Raw genomic sequence first — 24,147 nt, forward strand, 5'->3', positions numbered from 1 at the left:
GCAGGGGCCGCGGACACCGCAGGAGCCTCGGACTTGCTCCTCTCCCTCAACCTAGGAGGCAGGGGGAAGTCGGCAGAATGTTGGAGGTCGCTCCGAGACGGACAGGCCCTGGAGCAGTCGCCCATCCGCGAGGGAGACACGTGCGCACAGACACCGAGCGCACACACGGCGGCCGCTACTGACTGGGGCCCCTAGGCCTGGGCGGGCAGGTCTCTGTCGCCGTTCCCGGAGCCGGAGAGGGTGCAGGCCCCAGGGCCACACAGACCGCAGTTCCGCGGTGGGACCCGCGCGCCGGGAGCGCGTTTCTCCGCAGAGCGGCTTCTGGGTTCAGGAGCCTGCGGCAGCCGCGACGCTCCTGCGCCCCCTGCCGTCCCATAGCGGCGGCGCAGTCCGGCCTCAGTTGCCGGCTGCCCGGAGGGGCCGCGTCCGGGGATTCAGCGGGTCACCGGGGTCAGCTCCCTGCCCGGACCGACCCGGTTCTTAGGCCTCTGCTTGGCATGAAAGCGGCTGGGGCGGCAGGACGTGTCTGGACTGGAGGATGCGCTTGGGTCTCGCTAGGCCTTTGCCAGCGACTTGCCGCAAGACCTTGCTCGGATCCCCTCCCCCCACTTCCTGGGTCTCAGTTTTCTCATCTCCCTCACAGGACGGCCAGGAGGATCAAACCCGGGAATGGCGGGAAGGCAGAGTCCCCCGACAGCCCTCACTGTGGTCTGACCTGAATCCCCCCCTCAAATGCACTGCCGGCCCCTCTCTCTGCAGCTCCCCTCCTCACCAACTCTTGGAGGGTGACTCAGTGAGCCCCCAGCCTCCCAGCCTCCCAGCCTCCCCACCTCAGTTGGGTGATTCATCAGGGCCCTTTCTCCCTGGGGAGTGATTTTCTCAATGTTGAGTCATTGTGCCCATTCCTGGACACAGTCCAGGCAGCTGGCACATAGCCTTGGCAGAGCCCGGCCACCCCACCAACTCAGGGGGTGGCCCTCCATGCCAGCATGTCTCCCACCTTTCTTTCTGAGGCATGCTCTGGCATGCCCTACCCCACTCACCCTCAGTGGCTCCCTACCACCAGCACAATAAAGCCCCAGCCCTCAGCCTGGAGGGCCAGACCCTCTACAGCTGAACCCTCGCTTGTTCATCCAGCTCTGGCGCCCCTCCCCACCATTCCTTACATTTCCACTTCTTGCTGTTCTCACATCAATGACTGACTGACTCTCGCCTCCAGGCCTTTGCCCATGCCACCCTACCCCCAATACCCTCCCAGATCCTTCCCTCCTGCCTGTCATTTAGGAGCCATTTGAAGGCCCACCTCCTCTGGGAGGGGCTTCCCTGGTTACTGCCTTATCCCTCTGGGTAGCCCTTTTTTGTGTCTTTCCTGGGAGTCACATCTGGGGACTTAGGAGAGGTGTGGAGTAAGTGATCTGGGCCAAGTCAATGTATTTTACTGAGTCTTCCAAACAGGGGCAATTCATCCTACTTATTAACACTGTAGAAAAGATTACCTGGGCTAAGATGTGTAAAGGTTCTGGCCCCCCACAGGGCCTCCCTTCCTATTTTTGGCCTCAGTTTTCTCTTCTGCAAAAGGGGATGACCCATGTGAGGGCTTTTGGAAGGACTAGGTCTGAGTGTGAGCTCAGTGCACAAGTCTCTTGGTAAATTCTAAGCATGTGTCACTGGCTCAGTCCTGGGCTCTGGACAAGCCTGGGTGAGACACAGGTGCCCGGGAGGTATCTGTTACAGCCACTGGCCAGAGTTACTTGTTCTTCAGGGGAGGCCACTTCAGACCACGGTCAACAGCCAACCCTGGCCTGGCACCGCCCCCATCTCTTGGGCTCCCAACTCCAGGCACCACCTCCACGGCACTCACCTCTTGAGAAGTTATTTTATTTTATTTATTTTATTTTTAGTTTAGTTTAGTTTAGTTTAGTCTAGTTTAGTTTAGTTTAGTTTTTTGAGATGGAGTCTCACTCTGTCACCAGACTGGAGCTCAGTGGTGCGATCTCAGCTCACTGCAACCTCCGCCTCCTGGGTTCAAGAGATTCTCTTGCCTCAGCCTCCCGAGTAGATGGGACTACAGGCGCGCGCCACCATGCCCAGCTAATTTTTATATTTTTAGTAGAGATGGGATTTTGCCATGTTGGCCAGGATGGTCTCGATCTCTTGACCTCATGATCCACCCGCCTCAGCCTCCCAAAGTGTTGGGAATCACAGGCGTGAGCCACTGCACCCAGCCAAGAAGTTATTTCTTAAGTCTTACTTGAATCTCTCAAACTGCAGCTCAATGACTGGGGTCCCTGGTGTGTGCTCTATGTGTCCCTCAGCTCAAAGAGTCTTTCTGTGTCAACCTTTCAGATCCAAGCATTCCTCAGAGGGTTTGAGTCCTAACTGTGCCATAGACTTGCTGTGGGATTCTGCGCAGGCCACAGCACCTCTCTAGGCCTCTATTTCCCCATCTGCGAAATGTTATTACACTAGACCCAATAAATAAGTGCACTGCCTTCTTCCAGTGCTTGGTAGAGTGCAGAGCCCTTTCAGAAAAACCCTTTCACACAATCCCTGAAATTCCCCAACCAGCGCCCTTCCTGAGGGGCAACCAAGGCTCCTTGAGTTGGCACATTTAAAGGCCTTGCCGAGATCTTATAGCTAAGAGTGACCCCACTCCAAGGACTCCTCCACTCACACACAGATCCCTACCTCTCTCCAACTCCACAATCTGTGATCCTGTGCTGGGTTCTCATCCTGACTCCTGTTAGAATTGCCTGGGAGCATTTTAAATGCTGACATCTGGAACCCCCATCCCAGATGTTTGCAAATATCCCCAGGTGATTCTAATTTGCTGCCAGGTCAGAGAACCCTGGAGTAGATGCATCTCCTCCCTGGCTGACCTCTGTCCCATGGAGGTGAGGGCCAGGGCTGGCCCCTACTGGCCGAGTGTATACATCTGGGGCTGGGAGGCTTTCGCTTGTATTGAGCACATACTGTGTGCCTCACATTTCATCTCCTCAACAATGATATAAGGTGGGATCTATTATTAGTCACACTTCACAGATAAGGAAAACTCAGGCACAAAGTAAATTGCCCACAGTCACATAGCTAGTAAGTAGTCAAAATTCAAACCCAGGCCATCTCACTCCAGTCTGTGCCTTCAATACATTCCTTGCTTCTTGAGCAAAGGCAGGTAAGGAAATCAGATTTCCCAACTCCTCTTTTGTCCCCAAGAATGCAGTGGCTGAGGGTCCTACTATCCCAGTGTCTGCACCCTCTGCCCATCTCAGACACCAGGAAGCCCAGTCCCAGCCCCAGCTTTCCTCCCAGCTCCAGCTTAGGAATGCATAGCCCAGCCCCTCCAGCCAACTCTTTTTGTCTCCCCACCTTAGAGGCCACTTGGCCTGGAAAAGGTGACTCAGCTGTCAGCCTGGGTCCTGGGCCCACTCAACCTCAGGCCCTGTCTAGGAACCAGCCCTGCCTTGTTCCTAATAAAAATGACACCTCTCATTGGTAGGGCCTTGTGCTGGCGAAGCATTTCCTCACCCAGGCCCGATCCAACAGCCTCAGGAGGCACGGTATTAGCCCCATTTTACAAATAAGGAAAGTGGGGCTCAGAGAAATGTAGATGCTTACCCAAGATGGCACAGCTGGTTACTATAGGAATGTGAATCCGGGCCTATAGACTCCAAACCCAGTGCTCTTTGCACCAAGGATGAGCAGCTACTATGTAGCCCAGGCCCCCCAAAAACCAGGGCAGGTTCACTCTGACCATGTTCACCCTCTGCTCATAATCTTCACTGGGCTCCCTATGGCCTCTAAGGCAACATCTAAACTCAGTATAACATGCAAGGCTCATCCCCACGTGACTTTGTCCTGCTGCTTCTCCTACCACTTCCTGTCCAGCCATGCCTGACTCAGCTGTACCCTGAACCTCTGGCTTTTCTTCCACCTCTTTGCCTTTGCCCAAACTGTTGCCCTCCCATTTTGAATACCCTTCCACAGGCGTACCTGCCTGCCAATATCATACTTTCATTCATTCATTCATTCATGCCATAAATATTTACTGAGAATGTACTCCATGCCAAGTTTTGAGGGTAAAGAAATTTGAAAGTTAGATCTTTCAAGATGCAGGAAGAAAACTGCCATCCAACGAGAAGTAGCCCCCACCATCTCCCCAGTCTATAATGCCCTCTTCCTTCTTCACCTATCCCCAGCCCTCCCTCAAGAGCAGGGCCTGTCTGATTCTTCCCTGAGTCCCCGTGGTCCAGCCAAGCTGGGAGCCCTGTGATGTCCAGTGAGCTCTGGTGAAGAAGCACCATCTCTCCATCTCACATACTTGGTCCTGGCAGATCTCCATAGACTGTAAGTCTTTTCCTATCCCCCACGACCACATGTCCTGCTTCCAAGGGCCTGTCTGCTGCCTGACGTGCATCTATCCTGTTGCCATGGACCATGGTTACATCCCCACCTGGAAGCCCAGGTTCAAACCCTAGCCCTTCGCTGACATGCTGGGTGACCTCAGGCAAGGCTTTGGCCCTCCCTGGCCTCAGACTTCTCAGCAGCCGTGAAGCTTGGCCTGCTTCTCTTTGAGTGCTCAGGAAGCTAAGGTGGAGGAGGCAGTATCCAGGCAGGCCTCCCTGAGCAGAAGGTACCTCTCCTGAGCAGATGGGCCTACCCAGGCACCAGGCCCAAAGATATGGGCAAGGGCTGGATCCTGGTATTGGAGGACCCTCAGGAGAGGCTGTGTGTGACTTGCTCTCTCTGTGACCTGGGCTAGAGCCCACGGACTAAAAGAGGGCCCCACTTCCAAGGGCTCTGTGAAGGGACAATCCAAGATGCTTCCTGGAAGAAACTGACATCTCTGCAGGTTCTGCCTCCATCCAGACCCTTTCCTCAACACTCCAGCCCTGGAGTGGGCACAGGTGTTCACCTAGGCAGGGGTGAGCCACCCTTAGGCTGCTCTGTACGTGTGTGCATGTGTGTAAGGCTGCACACAGGCTTGTAAGCATGATGTGTGTGAGGGTGGTAGAGGGTGTGAGCACAGGTTTGTATCCTTGTGAGGGCGTGTGATACTGCAGTGTTATAGCTGAACTTATATGTGTGTACACAGATATGTCTGTGTATCTACAGGGGTTGGCACAGGTGTGCGTATGCAGATAGGCATGTGTCTGTGTGCAGAAGTGAGTGTATATTCACACATGCAGCTATATGTGTGCAGTGGTATGTGTACACAAGTGTCCAGGAATAGCATGTGCATGCTTTCACATGTGAATGTGTGTGCAAGTATGTGACACGTGTTTATGCTCTAGCCCAGGTCACAGAGAGAGCAAGTCACACACAGCCTCTCCTGAGGGTCCTCCAATACCAGGATCTAGCCCTTGCCCATATCTTTGGGCCTGGTGCCTGGGTAGGCCCGTCCGCTCAGGAGAGGTACCTTCTGCCCAGGGAGGCCTGCCTGGATACTGCCTCCTCCACCTCAGCACCTTCCAGAGGTGCTGCCCATGGCCACCAGTCCAGGTCCAGCTCTGTGTCCACTGGCTATGGCTCCAGATGTAGCCCTCACAGAGAGAGGATGTGGCCACGGGCAGGTGCTGGGGACAATGTGGATTTCAGCTCCTGGTGGGCAAGGCCTGTTCCCAGAGCCCTGGCAGCAGCTCTGGGTCAGGAAGGGTACAGGCTGAGTGAACTCAGGCCCAGGGGATGGGGGCTGTAGCATGGGTCAGCCACAGGCCTCATCCATTTTCATGTGATTTGCATGCATGTTTGTCTTGTCTGCAGCAGATGGCTGGCCCCATGACCCTCTGGGGGAAGGGAACCCATAGGATTCTAGTCCAGGACTAGTCTAAGACCTGCCAGCTCACAGGGGCTAAAGTCCAGGGGGCTCGAGCCCCAGCATACCTTAGGCCTTAGTCTCTGCTCCCCATCATCCACAGACCCCAAGATCCTTCCTTTTCACAGGCTGCCCTGGGCCACAGAATCATACACACATACACCCCTATGCACAATTGGAGTCTTTCCATAGATACATGTCCATGTTCCTATCACGCCTACACCCCAGTCCTCTACACAGACACACATCCTCAAGCACATGCTCACACAGCTCCTGCACAGAGGGACAGGTGGCCACGCCTGCTTCTGTGCCTCCTCTTCAATGCCCACACTGGCTGGAGTCATCTTTTCCACACCCAAGTCTGATTCTGCCTCACCCCCACCCATATGGCTTCCTATTGCCAGGAGGACAGTTGGAGCCCTGGTTCTGCCCTTCAAGGCCTTCCAGGTCCTTAAGTCTGGGCAAAGCCTGCTCTCATGCTGCGTCCACACTCTGCCTTCTGGCCACTCTCCCCACCACTCACCAACACTTCTCATCACAGTCTGGAAGAGCTCAACCTTCCCACCATGCTGTCAGCTCTGTTTTGCTCACTGCTGTTTTACCCCAGCAAATAGAACAAGTCTTGACCCAAAAGAATTGCTCAAAAAGACATCTACAGACTACAGGAATCAGTGGTGGAACTGCCTCCCAGCCAGGTGTGCCCCCTTTTGTAGGACTTACCCAGCTATATTTGTGTCCCTGTGTGCCTTCCCCATCAGACTGGGGCTCCTCTAGGCAGAGACTGAATCTCATTCAGCTCCACATGTCCCTGTCCAGCATAGGCCAGGCACAGAGCACAGGAGTTGGGGCTGGATCAGAGGCAGTGCCTAGGGTGCAGTGACCCCCTTTGTGAGGCCCAGGGACATCTGGAAGGTGGGGCTGGCGGGGCCCCCGGAGCCAATCACACAATCCCTGATTGTCTCAGGGAAGTGGCCTCCAGACTGCTTCCTCTGCCCCATCTGAACCCCTTTCTGGAGTCACTCTAGCCATTCAGCCCCTACCCTGCTTGCACACTCCCAGGGACAGGGAACTCACTTTCTTACCAGCCGGCTCCTTCCCATGTGGGATGGCTGTGCCTGACACAGACTCCTTCCACAGCGCCATCCTGTCAACCCCTGATCACCCTGAGCCAGATTCCCATGGAAACCAGAAAGGAAGATGAGCAAAAGGAGAGGCAGATGCCAGCTTTCTTAGCAGCTCTAACAACCTTTCCAGCTTTGGGCAGAGTTGGGAAAAGGAGCTCTTTCTTCTCAGCCTACCCCAGGGAGAGAGGACTCCCCCAGCCCCAACCGCCATCCTCAGGAACCTGGAGCAGTGCAGAGACAGCCCCGAGACATTTTTTTTTTTTTTTTTTTTTAGATGGAGTCTTGCTCTGTCGCCCAGGCTGGAGTGCAGTGGTACAATCTGGACTCACTGCAACCTCCGCCTCTCAGGTTCAAGCAATTCTCCTGTCTCAGCCTCCCGAGTAGCTGAGATTACAGGTGCCTGCCATTACGCCTGGCTAATATTTGTATTTTTTGGTAGAGACAGGGTTTCACCATGTTGGCCAGGCTAGTCTTGAACTCCTGACCTCAAGTGATCTGCCTGCCTTGGCCTCCCAAAGTGCTGGAATTACAGGCATGAGCCACTGCATGTAGCCAACCCCAAGAAACTCTTCAGCAACCTCCACTGAGCCACATCCCCTCGCTGAGCCCTCATCCTTCTCTCTGAGTCTCCACTCTCTCAAAAGGTCTCCCACCCACAGAGCTCTTGGCTCCATCCTAAGCCCCAGCCCATCACTAAATCCCCAGCCCCTTCACTGATCCCACACCCTTCACTGACCCCCACTCCATCTCTCATCCCCCGTGCCCCACCTCACTGCAGATAAAGGTCCCAATCCTTCCCCAATCTCCTCCCCTTGGTGGCACCTCCTGCCATCCAGGCTGCAGAACCTGAAGGGGCTGCTCTGACTCCAGCCCTAGGAGTGCCATGGAGATGCCTCCTCCTGATCCTGGTAGCAGGCTGGGTAGGGGATGAAGGAGGCAAGCTGGTCCTCTGCCAAAGGCAGCCACCCAGAGCCCTGCCCTGCACCACCAGACAGCTGCAGCCCTGAGGCTGCCCGGCTTTCCTCCACCTGCTACTCCTGGGCTGGCCCCACTCCAGGGGTGCCTCAGGCTAGAGTCAGTCCCTGACCCCAGTCCCCGCTACACACACACACACACACACACACACACACACACAGGCTACTAAGAGTTGAACCCGTCGGAGATACCAAGGCAAGAAGGTCTAAGCAACAGGGACCAAGGCCCCATGCTCTGAACACTCCCTGCTAACTCAGAAACCATCACACAGGGAGGCCCCAGTCTATGGCTTCAAGGCTCCAAGAACTCCCAGAGCTTCATGTTCTTAGAAAATCAAAGCTTCTATTATAACACCCCATCATTCAAAGAGTCTGTTCTTCTTACATTCTATGAATGCGAGAACCTGGGGTCTTGAGAATGTAGAAGCCCAAGATTCTAACATTCTAATGTCCTGACTGCCTGAGATGCCTGATTGCAGGACTCCAAGACTCCAGCACCTGGTTTCTATGCCCCTGAGAGCCTAATGGTCAGTGGGCTTGAGTCTCTGTGATGCCAGGTAAAGGGGAGGGCACAGCAGCAAGCACCTGTGTCTGCCTGCAGTTGGGGATACCAAGGACTGGGATTGGGAGAGCCCAGGGAAATGAACACCCACTCCCAGGGGGTGTCAAGGGAGTGATGGGTGTCCTGGAAGGGGCACGCAGGGAGGGACCAGGGTCTGGGGGTGTGACTCAGTCTAACCACCATCTCCAACTCTCCAGCTGTGTAACCTTAGACAAGTGCCTCCTAGAGCCCATGTTTTCTCACTTCTAAACTGGGGATCAACTGGCCTTCCTTGGAAGGTGTCTGTGAATACATGAGAAGAGGCTTAAAAGTATTTAATAGAGAGCTTGGCACTCCGGAGTTCCTCAGAACTCAGAAAAGGATGTTGCTTGTTGTCCTTATGCCCCAGCAGGCCTCAGCATCCTCTGGCAGTGCCAGTGCCCATGGCTTAGGATAAGGGATCTTTAACCCTTTCCTGGCCGCCCAAGTGACATGAGACTCTGTCCTCAGCCCCCCACCCAAGTCTGTCTCATCTCCTCTCCTCCCTCCCGACCTTCCTTGGTGGGCTGAAGTCCTTAGTGCAGAAGACAGGCCTGAAAAGAGGGAAGAGCTGCGCCCTAGGACCAGGAAGCCCTCCTACTTCTGAGCCTGTTTCCTCATCTCTTCGATGACAGAGTGGGGCCTTCCATGGACACTTGCTGGCTCCAGGATTCAGGCTGTGTGGCCACGGTGGCCTTGGTGGGCAGGCCTGGCAGGGAAAAGGAACCAGTGGGAGCCCCTCTCCTGGGACCAAGTGACAGGGCAGAAGTAGGGAGCAGCATGAGAATAAGCAAGGGGACCCCAATGTAGCTCCCTACCTAGCAGCCCCAAATGCTAGAGGAGAAATTGATCAAGCCCACCCCTTTGCACCTGACAAGAATATACCTCCCAGGAGACAGAGTCCCTTCTCCATGGGCCCCTCAGCCTGCCTGTTGTGTTTTGTATTTTTGAGATGGGGTCTCACTATGTTGCCCAGGCTGATCTGGAACTCCAGGGCTCAAGTGATCCTCCTGCCTCAGCCTCCCTAGTAGCTGGAATTACAGGTGTACGACATGGCACCCAGCTTGGCCTGGCTGCTTCTGGCAGAACTATTTCCAGATATGGCCCATGGTCCTCCCTAAATACTCCAGCATATGTGAGGTGCATGCCAGCCTCCACCCCCTTGCTTACACCATTCCACAGGCCTGAAGAACCCTCCTTCTCCTCTCTGTCAATTAAATTTTAAACGACTTTAAAGGGGAAGGGAGGAGAATGGCCATTGATGACCACCTACTAAGTGCCAGATCTATTCTCTTATTTAATCTTCATGGTATTATTAGCCCAATTTTACAGTTGATGAAACTGAGGCCCTGGGACCTGAGGTCATTTGCCCAAAGTCGTGCAGCTAGAAATGATGGAACAGCAATTTCAATACAGCCCCTTCCAGCTCCCAAGCTTGTGCCTCTTGCAGCAGGCTGACTTGAGGAAAAGGGCCCAGGGCCTCCCCCAGTCCTTCCTCGGCTTCAGGGCCATACTTGAGCAACTCCTCCCAGCCCAGCAGTCCTCCCAGCTCCAGAAGGCAGAGACCACGGTCCCCTCCTCTCTTGCCTCCTCAAGTTGGAGGCAACCTAGCCTGGCCACACTTCCTGATTGATCAAAAGGCACTCGCTCGATCGGCAAAGGCTCCTGTGGTGGGACTGGGAGATGTGGCATTCTGTTTCTAAGCACCCGTCGCTATGGAAGCCAGGTGCTGCCAGCCCAAGGCCTAGCAACAAGGCACGGTGCAGGGCGGAGGCCACTGCTGGGGGCTTCCGAGGCAACCAGCGAGAGAGAGGGAGGGTGGACTCCATCTGTTCTCCGGGCTGGAGGGCTGGACCTGCTGCCTGGCTGGGCTCTCAAGGGGAAGAAGGAGGCAAAGAGGTCAAGACCAGTCAGGCCCTGAGAGACAGAGGCCCAGAGATAAGAGCAGAGAGAAGCATAAAGAGAAAAACAAAGGGAGTTCAGAGACAGTGAAAGGCAGAGACACCATCAGACAGCAAGAGAGATTCGGGAAGGTGGAAAAAGATAAGAGCTGGCCAGAATCGCAGAGACTGCTTAGATAGAGACCAGAGGCAGGGGGGTCTTGATTCCCAGTGAGGCTCCGCTCCCGACTCCCAGGGAGGGAGAGGGTGTGCCAGGGAGTGGGGCAGAGTCGCAGGGGAGTGATAGAGATGGATAGAGGCATGACAGGAGGAGATAAGCCTGAGGCAGGAGGCAATATAGAGATAGTAATAAAGGAAGAGAGGAGAGGACTGGAGAGGGACAGGCAGGCGACTCGGATGGGAAGACAGACGGCAGTGGGGCAAAACGGCAGCAATACCAGGGCAAGGGCAGCGAGGCCACCAGAGTCCTGAGCTGGCCCCAATCCTGGGCCCCTCCTCCTTAGTCTGCCCATCAGTGGCATGGGGATCACCCCCCAGCCTTGCCTGTCCCCTAGAACACAGAATAATCTGGGCACAGAAGCTCAGAAGAGAGACTCTGGAGGTCAGAGGTCACATGTTTCTCTTACCCTCAAGAGGACAGGTCTTGCCCAAGATGGAACAATGAGGCAGTGCCTGAAATAACAGGAAGTCAGGGCTTGGAAATCCCAGTCCAGAGATCCTTGCCTTGCCCACCCCCACCCCAAGTGACACCACTCCTAGTTGCCCATGGGGGCTCAGTTAGTGCAGAGAGGCACATTTGTCCCCATACCAGAGTGAATGAGGAGATTACAGAGCCTAAGATGGAACACCTCCATAGGGGGCAGAGCTCCAGCCCTGGGATGCTTACTTCCCTCTTTCTCAATAGCAGGCCCTGTGTTGGGGCCCTGGGGACCCACCAGTGACCGGTAGAACACAGCCACCCACCCAGCGCTGGGACCAGGGGAAGCAGGTGCTGGAGAACCCAGAGCAGCCTAGCTGCTCAGCGTCAGGGAAGTGGCAGGCACTTGACAGGCAACATCTCATTTAACCCTCACCAGAGCCTGTCACGGATGAGAGGGCTGAGGAAAGTGATTTGCCCTAACCTCCGCCAGCCAGCAGGTGCCTGAACTGGGGCTCAGTCCCAGCTCTCTTGAGGCCAGTGCAGGTGGGAGAGCCTGGGGGAGGCTCCTTCGCCGGGGAAGAAGCAGCCAAGAAACAAGGTGACCAGGCTGCTCAGGAGCCCCTGCCAGAGGGAGAGTGTGGGGTGGCCTGGGGAGAGTCCCCAGCCCTCCTCCAGCCACCACTGCTCCTAGCACCAGACATCTCTCCCCTCCCTCATCAGGATGGGTGACAGCATGCTCTCCTCCGCCCCAAGCTACCTGTCCTTGGGATTGCTAACACTGTTAGCTGCACCTGCCAGCCAGCCCTGGGAGCTCACTTCTCCACAGCTCCAGCCCCTCGTCCCCCTACCCACCTATCCCCAACCACCATAGGTTGCCTCTTGCAGCACCCACCCAAGATCTGCCTCTAGGGCAGGGCGGGATGGTAGCAGTAGGCACACAGGTGCCTGGGAACTGGGAGTTGGATTCTCAGCCTCTGTAGTGCCCAGGTTGGGGACAGTGGGGGAATCGGGAGGGTGTGGGGCTGGCAGGTGAATGGCAGGAGGAAGGCAGGAGCAGGGGAAGGGAGCCAGGGGAAGGCGGGCAGTTGCACACCAGCCTCGCCCCACACATAACCTGTACGCACTCAGAGACTGTGCTGCTTCCCAGAACATCGACCCGTGGCACCACACTCCCCTGGGCCCCAGTTCCTGGAAGGAGGCACTGCAGGGATGATCGATCGACTGTCTCCCAGGCTCCCCTTTCCACTGCCTGGAGGCTGCCGCCTCCATGCAGCTCCCCAGCCAGCCAGTGCCACAGCCAGGGTGAGACAGCCTGGGGACAATGAGCTTGGGGCAGCCTGGGGACAATGAGCAGTGACCCCTCATGCCCTCTGCAGCCCAGCATTCTCCTCACTCCTCAAGAACCTGGCCCAGGTAGATGGATGGTACAAGAGCCAAAATGGTGGCTCATGTTCATGCATGCAAGTGCCTGTGAGTGTGTGTGTGTGCGTGTGTGCGCGTGTGTGCGTGTGCACAGGTGAGTCAGTAGAGCAGGAGTTGTGAATGCAAGATGTGAGCCATAAGGATCTGGGTTCAAATCCCAGCTCCTTCATTTCCTGGATATGGAGCCTATGGAAGTCACTTAACCTCTCTGAGCCTGAGTTTCTGTATCTGTACAGTGGAGTGATGAATGACATGATACATATGGCTCTGCAACAATACTTGCCATACAATATTCTTTTGATACACGAGAGCTTTTATTAGTGTTACTGTGAGTGTGTATGCCTTGTGTGCATGTGCACGTGCCCTAGGGAGATTCAGGAGGGATTTCTGACACTCCAGCAAGGGAGCGCAGGCTATTCCCTAACCCTCGGGCCCCCCAGAGTGGGGGCTGCAGCCAAACTCTCAGCTCAGCCTCAGAGGAAGACGTGCAGTGCCCCCCTTCTCCCCAAACAAAACCACCTGTGCTGGGCAAGTCTGCGTGGGGAGATGGATGGCTCGGCGGCCACCAGGCAGGACTGGTGATTAGAAGGCTCACGGCCCAGCATCCGGAGAGGAATGGGAGGGAGGTTGAGCTGCAGAGCCATCCATCAAGGCTGGCAGGTCCAACCATGCTGCACAGCAGGGTGGGAGAGGCGAGGGGAGAGCCGCGAGGAAGGGCTGTGTAGACAAGCTGAGGGCCAGACAGCTAGGCCCAGCCCAGCCACTGACCTGTTGTAACCCTGAATGAGTCACTGTTACCTCGGGACCTCAGTTTCTTCATCAGGACAATGGGGCTAAAGGTTTCTTCTGCCTGGATAAGTTCCAGCACAGCAGGCCCAATATCAGGCCCCAGGGCCAGAAGGAGCCCTGAGGAGAATGTGAGGGGCTCGGGGGCACCCTTGCCTCCTGTAGGTGCCTAACTCAGCCAAAGGCTCCTGAGAGAGGGAGGAAGGGGATGGAGCACAGAGTCTGGGCTGGGTCCCCAAAGACCCATCTCTGACCCTAATGTTTGACCCTAAAGTTTGAATCCATCTCTGACCCTAATGCCTTGCTGGCCCTGGCCAAGCCCCTGACTTCCCAGATCCTTCCCTGGATGCTCACCTCCACCCCAACTCTACCCCCAAAACAGGCCAGACACGGGCAGAAAGGACTATCTGCACAGCCCTTGCTGATGCAAATTTTCATTCAAACTGAGGGCAAAGTCACCCATGGGCTCTCCTCGCCTTTCTCAGAGGTAGTGATTACCTGGGAAAATCCTGGCCGGCAAGTCTGGGGCAGGAGGTCCCAGCTAGAGTCCAGCAGGACCCAAGCAGAGCCTGTAGTCTCAGTCTGTCTCTAGTGACTTAAGCTTGAGCAAGTCACTTTCCCACCTGGGCCTGTTTCCCCATCTCTAAAATGAACCCTCACATTTAAAAATCAAAGAAGCAACAACAAAAATCTTCAGGGCTCCTCTTCCCCCAGGGACAAACTGCAAACTCCTCACTGCATCCACTCCCTCCCAGTCCTTCTCGAGCCTCGATTCCTCCCATGTTCTCGGCTCCGCATCTCACACTTAGGCTACTCTGAACATCTGTCGCTCCCCCATCCCACGCTGCTTCATCTCTGACCTTGCCTCTCTACTGAAAACCTCCTCCCGATTCATCAGGGTCAGCAGCCACTTGCACAGACCCCTGGCACAGCTGGGTCAGGCCCTCTCGCCAAGCCATCAGTGGTTCCCACACAGCTTCCCTGAGGCCTAGACCAGAAGGTGGCTGTCCCCCACCTCACTCAGCTCCCCCCGGGTGAGGGCTGAGCCCGGCTTTATTCCCAGAGGAGGGGAAAAGGGTTGGCAGCCCAGGGCCTCAAACAGGAACAAGGCTCAGAGGAAGTGGGAGGAGGGGAAAGAGGAGGGATGGGGGAATGAAAAGAAGGGGGGAAGGAAGGAGAGAAACAACTGTCCCCAAGGTCCCTCTGGATGGAACAATCTGAATGAACTCCAGTCCATGCCAGATGCAGCCCCATGCCCTGGCCCCTGCCCCTCCCACTCCTCCATCTCCCTCAGGCCCCAGCCCCACTCACACACGCCAGTACGAAGGCCCAGAGCCAAAGGGGTCTCTGGCCTCTGCGGCTGAGCCCTGACTGGAGGCTAAGAGTGCCACGTGGTTGTCATAGCGATGCTGGATGCTGTCATCACTAATTCATCACCTGAACCCTGGAAGGCCTACGAGGTGTGAGGAGAGCTGGTCAGAGCTGATCAGAGCAGCCACTGGGCATACACGTCTTGGGATCTCGGATCTGGGGGAGGAGCAGGGATTGAACTCCATCACCTTAGTCCAGCTGTGCCCTTCCCTCAGCCTCCCAACACCCTGGTAAAACAAGCACAGACCTGCCCCCATCTATTGTGTGCACCTACTGTGTGTCCAGCTTGGTCCAACTGCAGAGGCGGCCTCAGTGAAGGCCATGATGGGAGCCTCCCACCCAGCCTCTGTGAGCAGGGAAGGGCATATCCCTCCTGATGTCACAGGAGCTGAGGAGGGGTGGAGGGAAGAGGGAGGGAGTTCATATGTTGTGCCTTCTCCTGGCAGGCATGTACCAGGCATCTTTAAAATGTAACTCATTTAATCCTCCCAGAAAACCTGCAGGGTCAGAATCATTACTCCATTTTACGGATGCCAGATGTCTTCTCCGCCTAATCCTCCCATCCAATCCTCTGGGAAGCCTTTCAGGTTGCCCCACCCCGACTTATCGCTGCCTTCTCTGAACTGCCAGCAATGGTGGGTGAGGGTTCTGGTCTCCCCCATCAGGTTAGGCTAGGGGCTCCTCCTCCTCCCACCCCAGGTTATGGAGGAAACAAGGGCAGATCTTCCCACCTAGCTACCCTCCTGGCAGCCAGAAGACCACCCTCATCCAAGCAGGCTGGAGCTGTGGTTCTGATCCCTCCCAGGACTTTCCCTGGAAGTCACCACCCCCTCAGCCTGGAGGAGAAATGCCAGACTCCCACCTGTGAGGCACCCCTGCAACCTCCCCACCTGCCCCCGCCACACACCCTAGATTTTTTTCTGTTTTAAATTTTTTTGAAGTAGAGATGGAGTCTTGCTAAGTTACCCAGGCTGGTCTTGAACTCCTGGCCTCAAGTTATCCTCCCGCCTCAGCTTCCCAAAGTGCTGGGGATTACAGGCATGAGACACCACACCCAGCCCACACTGCCTATTTTCTTCACTCACAACCTCAGGAAAATGAACTTTTTTTTTGGAGCAAGAGAATGGGAACAAAATTAACACGCAGTCACACAACAAAGCATTTACTGAACACCTACTTTGTGCAGTCCTATGAATGAAGCTTGAGATACAACAATGAACAACACAAACCAAACCTAATCTCTGCCTTTGTGGGGCTTTTGGTCTAGCAGAGTCAGCACTGAGTCTCCTAATTTTTTTTTTCTTTTAAGAGACAGGGTCTCCCTATGTTTCCCAGGCTGGTCTCAAAACTAGTGGGCTGAAGGACTCTGTCTCAGCCTCCCAAAGTACTGGGATTACAGGTGTGAGCCGCTGTGCCCAGCTGAGCACTAAGTCTTGCTTTGCACATTTTAACCCACTCAATCCTTATAATATGCATGCAGGTGGATGTTATTGTGCCCATTTTATAGTGGAGGAGATGGCAAAGCTTCTGGTGATAAAGGAGCCTGCCCAAGCCCACATGCTGGCAACCGCAAAGGCAGGATTCACACCCAGTTGTGTCTGGCTCCCAAGTCTCATTCTTGGTCTGCCACTGGGTGAGGAGGTGGTCACAGACCTAATCTGCCCTCACAGAGTTTACAATCTAGTGTTGCCGTCCCAGTTCTCCAATAAGCACCAATGTTCTTGAAGTGTTCTTGAGTCTGATCCGAATCCCTCCTGCTGCAGCTCTGACTCTGCCTTTCTTCCTTAGGACCTCAGTGGGGCGGAGGATCAGCTTTCATCTCCTTGCAGACACCTGGGGTGCTCCCATGAGTTCCCAGCCTTTTTTCCACCCCCACCTTGCACAGAGGCCTCCCCCACAGAAGAGAGTGAGGTGCGTGCTCTAAAAATACCTTAATCCCTCCCTGCTTGCGCTCTAATTAAGCTGAGTGAGTCACTACTTTAAGTAATTTATTGCTAGTTACATAATTGCTTTAATATTCGGTTCTAGAACTGGGGAACAAAAGTGACCCCCTTCTTTTCAGGGAATTGTTAATCTATAGAGTGGAGTTTAGGCCCCTTGTTGGGGGAGGATGGAGAGAGGAGTGGACCATCTTGGCCAGCCCCTGCTACAGTCTGGACAATATATAGCCATTTCCACCAGGACCACAGGGCACACCTGGTCAAAGGAGGGGAGGGTTTGTGGAAACACCAACTCCCTACCCTGTCACCCACTCTATGGGTTTCTGAAGCCATCACTTCCAGCCGATCCAGCCCTCACATCCAAGGCTTGCCCTCAGGAGACCAAGGCCTGAGCATCCCTTCCCCTGCCTGGCTGCACTGCCTCTGCCAGGAACCAAGGCCCAGAGAGGGTCAGCAGTTCCCTGGCAACTTCCAGCATGTCTGAGGCACCCCCCACTCCATGTGCCCAGGTTTTCAGCCCAAGGAAAACCCAGTACTTCTCACACTCCTATAAGAAGTCCCCGTCAAAGGGACTGACTACAAAGGGCACAAGGGAAGTTTGCCAGGATAAAAATATTATTTTCTTAATTGTCATGGTGGTTATGACCGTATATATTTATCAAAACTCATTATACACTCTACATTGGTGATTTTATTGTACGTAAATTATGCCTCCATAAAACAGATGTAAAAAATTAAAAATAAATTTTGAAAAAGTAGTCACACCCCCACCTTCTGAGCTCCCACAGCAGTAACAGCTGTGCAGAACTGGCAGCCGTGCAGAAACTAAGGAGGGGCGGGGCACAGAGCCCACTACGGAGGCACATAGTAGGTGCTCACACAAGAGGTGTTTGTTTCACTAAGTGCCAATTAGCAAGGACCCACTAGGCACCTTCTGAGTGCATTTGCACATCCTTGATCTCATTAGCTCTCTCCCTGCTCTCACGCAACCTGGAGAGGGAACCAGGTACATTACACACTGTGTCTCATTTAATCCTCATGGCTGCCCTAATGAGGTGGGCTCTATTATCCTCTCCTTTCTACAGATGAGGGAACAAAGGTGGCAGAACTTGCACAATCCTGCAGCTAAGAAGTAGAGGAGCAGAGATCTGAACCAAGAGACAGTCCTCAAGGCTTGTGCTCCCAAGCACATCCCTCCACTACCTCCCTTCACAATACTCAGTGGCACGGGTTAGGACGCCAGGCATGGATGACGCGCCCACTGACCTCAGGCCTTGAATAACAAGGATTTCACTAGACTTAGAAGTAGGGGTAGGGCACAGCCAAGCAGAGAAGGTGAGTGAGTATGCGCGAGATCCGAGAGGTGGCAAGGGGCAAGGCCAGCTCTGGGAAGGAGGGAACTGTGTCAGGCAGCAAGCCTAGAAGAAACATAAGAGAAATCAGGCAGGGTCTGAGAAAATGAGGCAGAGGGCATCTGGCTGTGTCCTCTCTGTGGGTTTCAGTGTCTTCTGAGGTCGGGCACAGTGGCTCACGCCTGTAATCCCAGCACTTTGGGAGGCCGAGGCAGGAGGATCACCTGAGCTCAGGAGTTCAAGACCAGCCTGGCCAACATGGTGAAACCCCGTCTCCGCTAAAAATACAAAAATTCGCCAGGCATGGTGGTGCACACCTGTAATCCCAGCTACTCGGGAGGCTGAGGTAGGAGAATCGCCTGAACCTGGGAGGTGGAGGTTGCTGTGGGTCAGGATAGCACCACTGCCCTCCAGCCTGGGTGACAGAGCAAGACTCTGTCTCAATAAATAAATAAAGAAATGCAGAAATAAATATCTTCCGAGGCCCTGAGTAGCTGAGGCTCCTCACAGCTATTCGTAACTCATTTCCCTCCAAATTTGCCTCTGTCCAGTTTTTGGGGGGTTTTTTTGGCCCTAATCACCCACTCACACCCACAGTCACCACCTCACCGAGCACAGGCAAAATCCTTCATCCCAAAACTTGACAGAAACTCACTGGAAAACAGTCAGTGATGCCATGTGGCAGGAAGCACTCCAAGGCTGGGGAGTATGGAAGGGCCCCTATCAAGGAGGCAGAAGTCTTCCTAGAAGATCTGAAGAATGACAGGAATTAGCCAGGTAAAAAGAGGAGGGCATTAGGGAAGGGCGTTCCAGGCAACAGCATGTGTGGCAGCCCAGAGGTGAGAGACACTGCACAGGTGGGGAACCACAGGCGGCTCACTCTGACTATCTTGGCATCTGTGTATATGCCAAGTGCAAGCGCTTCCCTGGGATGCGCCACACGTGTGCTGAATCATACCTGTGTTGCATATCTAGATGTGTATACCTGTGTCATGTGCACTGGTGTTCCCATTTGTTCTGTTTTCGTTTCTGGGTCACTTTTTGGAATGATCCTGTGTCTGCTTTTCAGCATCTGTTGGTGTCTGTGCTGTGTGTGTACTGTGGGTCTCTCTGTGCTATGGTCTGCTTCTTGGTGTGGGGAGTTCTTCTGTGTTATTGGGTTTTTCCTCTTTGTATATTTATGTTGGTGTTCAAGTCCCTATGCCTAGATTGTGTCTGGGTTTCGGTTGTGTTGCATGTTTGTGGCCAGGTCCCTTATCTCAGGCAGCTGGGGTCTGGAGGAGAAGCTGGGGCAGAGAGGTGCTGGAGCTAGGATCCAGTTGCACACAATAGCACCTAATGATTGTCAAGCACTTAGAGTGGGGCAGAAAGCTGCAGGGGAGATGCTAATTAGCACTGAAAATGAGTCGGCTGCCCAGGCCGAGAGGCTGACACAACAGGGATGAGTTGGCTGGGCCAAGGTCCCTCAACTCCCAGCACCATAAGGGGGCTGCCCTCACTGACTCACCTCCCAGGGAGGCCCAAGGCCCAGGCTCTGGACAGCAAGAAGGACTGAGATCCAACTCCAGGAGGAAGGTCTTCAAAGGGAGGTCTTTTATCAGATTTGGCAATGGAGGGGTCATAGTGTTATCAAGAGATAGGCAGCGGTGACACAAGTTTGCTTTAGGGGCCATTGTCTGAGGGGGTGGCTTATGGGTGCCATGGATGAGTGCTCCAAAGAGTGAAAGCCACCGGCAGCATGAGGCAGGGAGGGATGTCCCTAGAGGAGGGTCTAGAGCTGCCACACACCTGCATTGGTGGGCAGACACTGAGGAACTAGGGCCTTAGCTCAGGCAGGTGAGCCGGGAGGTAGTGGCTGTCACCCCTCCTCTGGCCCATTTATGCAACTCACATGTCCTCGGCCAACCCCAATACTGCCTCTCACCTGGGTCTAGCCCCCCTACTTCACCCATCACTTGGAGCTTCCTAACCCCAAAGCTAACCACGGCCTGACCCTGCTTAAACGTTCCTCTGCTTCCCTTTGTGAGCTGGACCTTCACTCCCTTCCTCTCCACCGCCAGGCCCTTCCTCCAGCCCAGGAGCCCTGAACCTGCCACCCTTGACTTCTTGCTGCTCACACCTTTGCTCTTACAGGGCTTTTTGCCTGGAATACCCTTCCTCTTCTCCTCCACCTGGAAAACTCTCACTTGTTCTTTAAGGCTAAGACCCAGCATTGCCTCCTCAGGAAGGGTCCTCATCAGCGGTCCCAGCACTCACCTGACAAAATCGATTGCCTGCATCTGGGTGTGCCTGTCTCTAATGAAGTGGAGAGCAAGGGCTTTCGGGTCCATTTCCATGGCCAGGGTGACAAGCATAGGCAGGGCACACCAGGGCACCCTCAAGGCCAGTTGGGATGAATGAGCAGGTGGCTTGGGCGGCTCCAGGGCACACTGCATTCTGAGAATGACATTCTTCAGCAGCCCCTGTGCTGCCCAGATACAGAGCGCAGCGGTCACGGCAGGAAGCAGCTCTCAGCCAGAGAGTAGATAACACGCGTATGAGTCCACTCAGGAGACCTCAGTGAATGTGACAAAGTGAGTGTTCAGGCCAGGTGCAGTGGCTCATGCCTGTAATCCCAGCACTTTGGGAGGTCGAGGCGGACAGATCACCTGAGAGCAGGAGTTCGAGACCAGCCTGGCCAATATGGTGAAACCCCGTCTCTACCAAAAGTACAAAAATTAGCCGGGCATGCTGGCAGGTGCCTGTGATCCCAGCTACTTGGGAGGCTGAGGCAGGAGAATCATTTGAACCCAGGAGGTGGAGGTTGCAGTGAGACAAGATCGCACCACTGCACTCCAGCCTGGGCGACAGAGCAAGACTGTCTCAAAAAAAAAAAAAAAAAAAAAAAAACCAACCAACCAACCAAACAAACAAACAAACAAAAAAGTGAGTGTTCAGAGGCAGAGCCTGGCTTCTGACTCCAATTCTGATATCAACAGGCTGTGTGACCTTGGGCAAGTCCATGCCCTCTCTGTTCTTCAGTTTCCCATCATCTCTTTGTCCCTCCACATCCAATCTCTAACCTTTGCTGCCTGGTTGTGTGCCCCGGAGGCCGACTTCTAAGTGGCAGCTTCATCCAGGGCTCCCTTGCCCCCTGGCACCCAGATGAATTCTGCCAGTGAGGGTCAGGGTGCTGGCAGGAGAGCAAAGAGTGAGAAGCATGCAGGCTCATGGTGGGTATTCACCCCTTCACCCGCCTGCCTCCTTTGACAAGCAGTGGCTACGGCCACAGCTCCTGCAGGGCAGTCCCATCTCCAGGGCTCTGGCTCATGGAGCTGGGGCACTCTCTTTGCCCCCCCCCCCCAACCCCCCGCCGCCAACGCCCATGGCCCCTTGGATGCCAGTCCTGAGTAACTTGACATGTCCTGCTGGTTCCCTTAAGCCTTCCCCATCTCCATAATAGTTGCTTCACTAACAGTCTTCAGTTAAACCATTTAAGTTTGTCATCTGTTTCCCCTCTACAAAATAGGGCTAGCCCGTTGAAGGATTTTTTTTTTTTTTTTTTTTGAGACGGAGTCTTGCTCTGTTGCCCAGGCTGGAGTGCAGTGGCACAATCTCGGCTCACTGCAAGCTCCGCCTCCCGGGTTCACGCCATTATCCTGCCTCAGCCTCCCGAGTAGCTGGGACTACAGGTACCCGCCACCACACCTGGCTAATTTTTTGTATTTTTAGTAGAGACAGGGTTTCACTGTGTTAGCCAGGATGGTCTCGATCTCCTGACCTCGTGATCCGCCTGCCTCAGCCTCCCAAAGTACTGGAATTACAGGCATGAGCCACTGCGCCCGGCCTCCCTTGAAGGATTATTTAAGGAGGCGATTTGTTTAATCGCCTCCTTAAATCATCATTTTTAAAACATAAAGATCATTTTTAAAACATAAAGGTCACTCTGTAAACATTAGTTCTCTCCATCTGGACCCCAGATCCCACCCCACTGAGAGGTTTTGTTTGTTTATTTGTTTGAAACAGAGTTTTGCTCTTGTTGCCTAGGCTGGAGTGCAATGGCACAATCTAGGCTCACTGCAACCTCCACCTCCTGGGTTCAAGCGATTCTCCTGCCTCAGCCCCCCGAGTAGCTGGGATTACAGGCATCCACCATCATGCCCAGCTAATTCTGTATTTTTAGTAAAGACAGAGTTTCTCCATGTTGGCCAGGCTGGTCTCGAACTCCCAACCTCAGGTGATCCACCCATCTTGGCCTCCCAAAGTGCTTGGGTTACAGGCGTGAGCCACTATGCCTGGCCCACTGACAGTTTTAAGACAACTCCGAATTACCTGACCTCGGAAGGAGGTGGTACCCAACTGCTGCTTCTCCCCTTTCCTACCCCAATTCCTGCCCAGACCCCAACCCCAGGAAGCCTCTCCTCTGCCCCAACCAGAGCCCATGTTTGAGCTCCACAACCATGGGCCTCCCACCCTAGAGCCCTGCATGATTCAGGATATGCCTCCCTGCTCCTTCCTGCGGGTGCTCAACAGCAGAGCCGCCTCGGACTTGCCCAGTCCTCCCCATCCCACCCCAACTCCACCCCAGAGTGTCCTCCCATCCAGCCCGTGCCTCCAGCCCCAAACCTCCAGGAAGACAAATTTCCCTTCAGTTCTCCAGGGAATGGGATCTCTCTGCTTCCAGGTGTGCAGTCTAACCTTGCACCTTCCACTGCCCAGGACACCAGGAGCACTCTGTGGAGTGGACTCAATCCTCCCCAGGCCCAAGAGAGCTGAGGCACGTTCTTCTCTGGCCCCCATGGCAGGTACAGCTTGAAGGGACTCAAGATAATCTGCAACCAACTTCCTCGCTAGGGTAGGTACCTCGTATACAGCCTTGCTAACCAGGCTGTCCAGCCCCTGCTCATACCTCCCCACTATGGGCAGGAAGCTCATCCCTCTCTCCCAAGCAGCCCTGTCCCTAAGGGACTACCCTGCCACCCTCACATTGAGCCCAGCTGGGCCTCCAGGACTGCCCCAAACCCCAGCACTGTCTCAGTACTAAGAGCTCAAAGAGAGATAACAGGGAAAGCCTTGAATGTTAGAACAGCGAAAACCTAAAAAACAAACAAACAAAAAAAACACACAAAAAAGCAACTACTGCAAAGAAGAAATTGAGGCTTCCAGAGGAAGCCCCTCCCCGGCCTTACTTCACCACTGGGCTCCTCTCCATGGAGTCTCCATGCTCCACGGAACAGTCGACTTCACACGTCCCCAGGAGGAATCTCACAGCATGCAGAAGCTCTGGTAAAAACTTCAAAGGCAGCCTCTGAGGCCCAGGAGGCATGGAAATGGCCAGGTGCAGGAGGTGGCTTCACACCACAGACTTGGCTCTCCTCTGAGCTCCCCGCCTGCTCTAGGGGCTGGAGGGAGGGCAGCCTTCCAGGTCAGACACTCCCCTCTCTGCTCCAAGCCCTATCATCTCATCCTGGGTCCTGCTGGGTGACCTTGGGTTAATCACTGAACCTCTCTGGACTTCAGTAGTTGCATCAGTACAAGAGGAGTCCCTGAAACTCTTTAAGTTGTGACCATTAAGAGTTCCTGGGGAGAATGGAACCTAGACACTTCCCAGCCATGTCCAGCTGCTCAATCCGATAGACTAGGACCCTGGCTGGCCCAACCTGAGACTGAACACAAAGCCTGACTCTGGGCCAGAGTCCCCTGCAGGAAGCCCAGCCCTTCAATGGTCTCTACCTACAGGAAAGCGGGACCCAGGAGAAAAAGTGTTGAATAGCCAGACATTAGGCGTGGCCTTAACGGTTAGCACAGCAGGTGTCTGGGCCTTCACACACACACATCCCCTCATCCCTGTGCTCACATTCAGACACAGGCATCTGTATACACAGGGAACACACATACGGTTTGACTAGAACATATGTATATGGCACTCTACATACATGTACACACACACAAGCCACACTCACATGCATATTACTGTTTACAAAAATCAGACATAAAAATGGACAGTCACGGCCGGGTGCAGTGGCTCATGCCTGTAATCCCAGTACTTTGGGAGGGTGAGGTGGGTGGATCATTTGAGGTCAGGAGTTCAAGACCAGCCTGGCCAACATGGTGAAACCCCGTCTCTAGTAAAAATACAAAAATTATGCAGGTGTGGTGGTGCATGCCTGTAGTCCCAGCTACTTGGGAGGCTGAGGCAGGAGAATCACTTGAGCCTGGGAGGCGGAGGTTGCGGTGCGCCAAGATCACGCCACTGCACTCCAGTC

At 54.5% G+C, this 24,147-nt stretch overlaps 1 protein-coding gene across 3 annotated transcripts in view; it reads right to left on the reverse strand.

Moving 5' to 3' along the window:
* PDE2A (phosphodiesterase 2A) overlaps positions 1-24,147 on the reverse strand; it is a 98,744-nt gene that overhangs the window by 67,469 nt on the left and 7,128 nt on the right. The gene's annotated exons all lie outside the window — the stretch shown is intronic.

Source organism: Hylobates moloch, unplaced genomic scaffold (assembly GCF_009828535.3).
Source record: "Hylobates moloch isolate HMO894 unplaced genomic scaffold, HMol_V3 SCAFFOLD_11, whole genome shotgun sequence".
Classification (NCBI taxonomy): Eukaryota; Metazoa; Chordata; class Mammalia; order Primates; family Hylobatidae; genus Hylobates; species Hylobates moloch.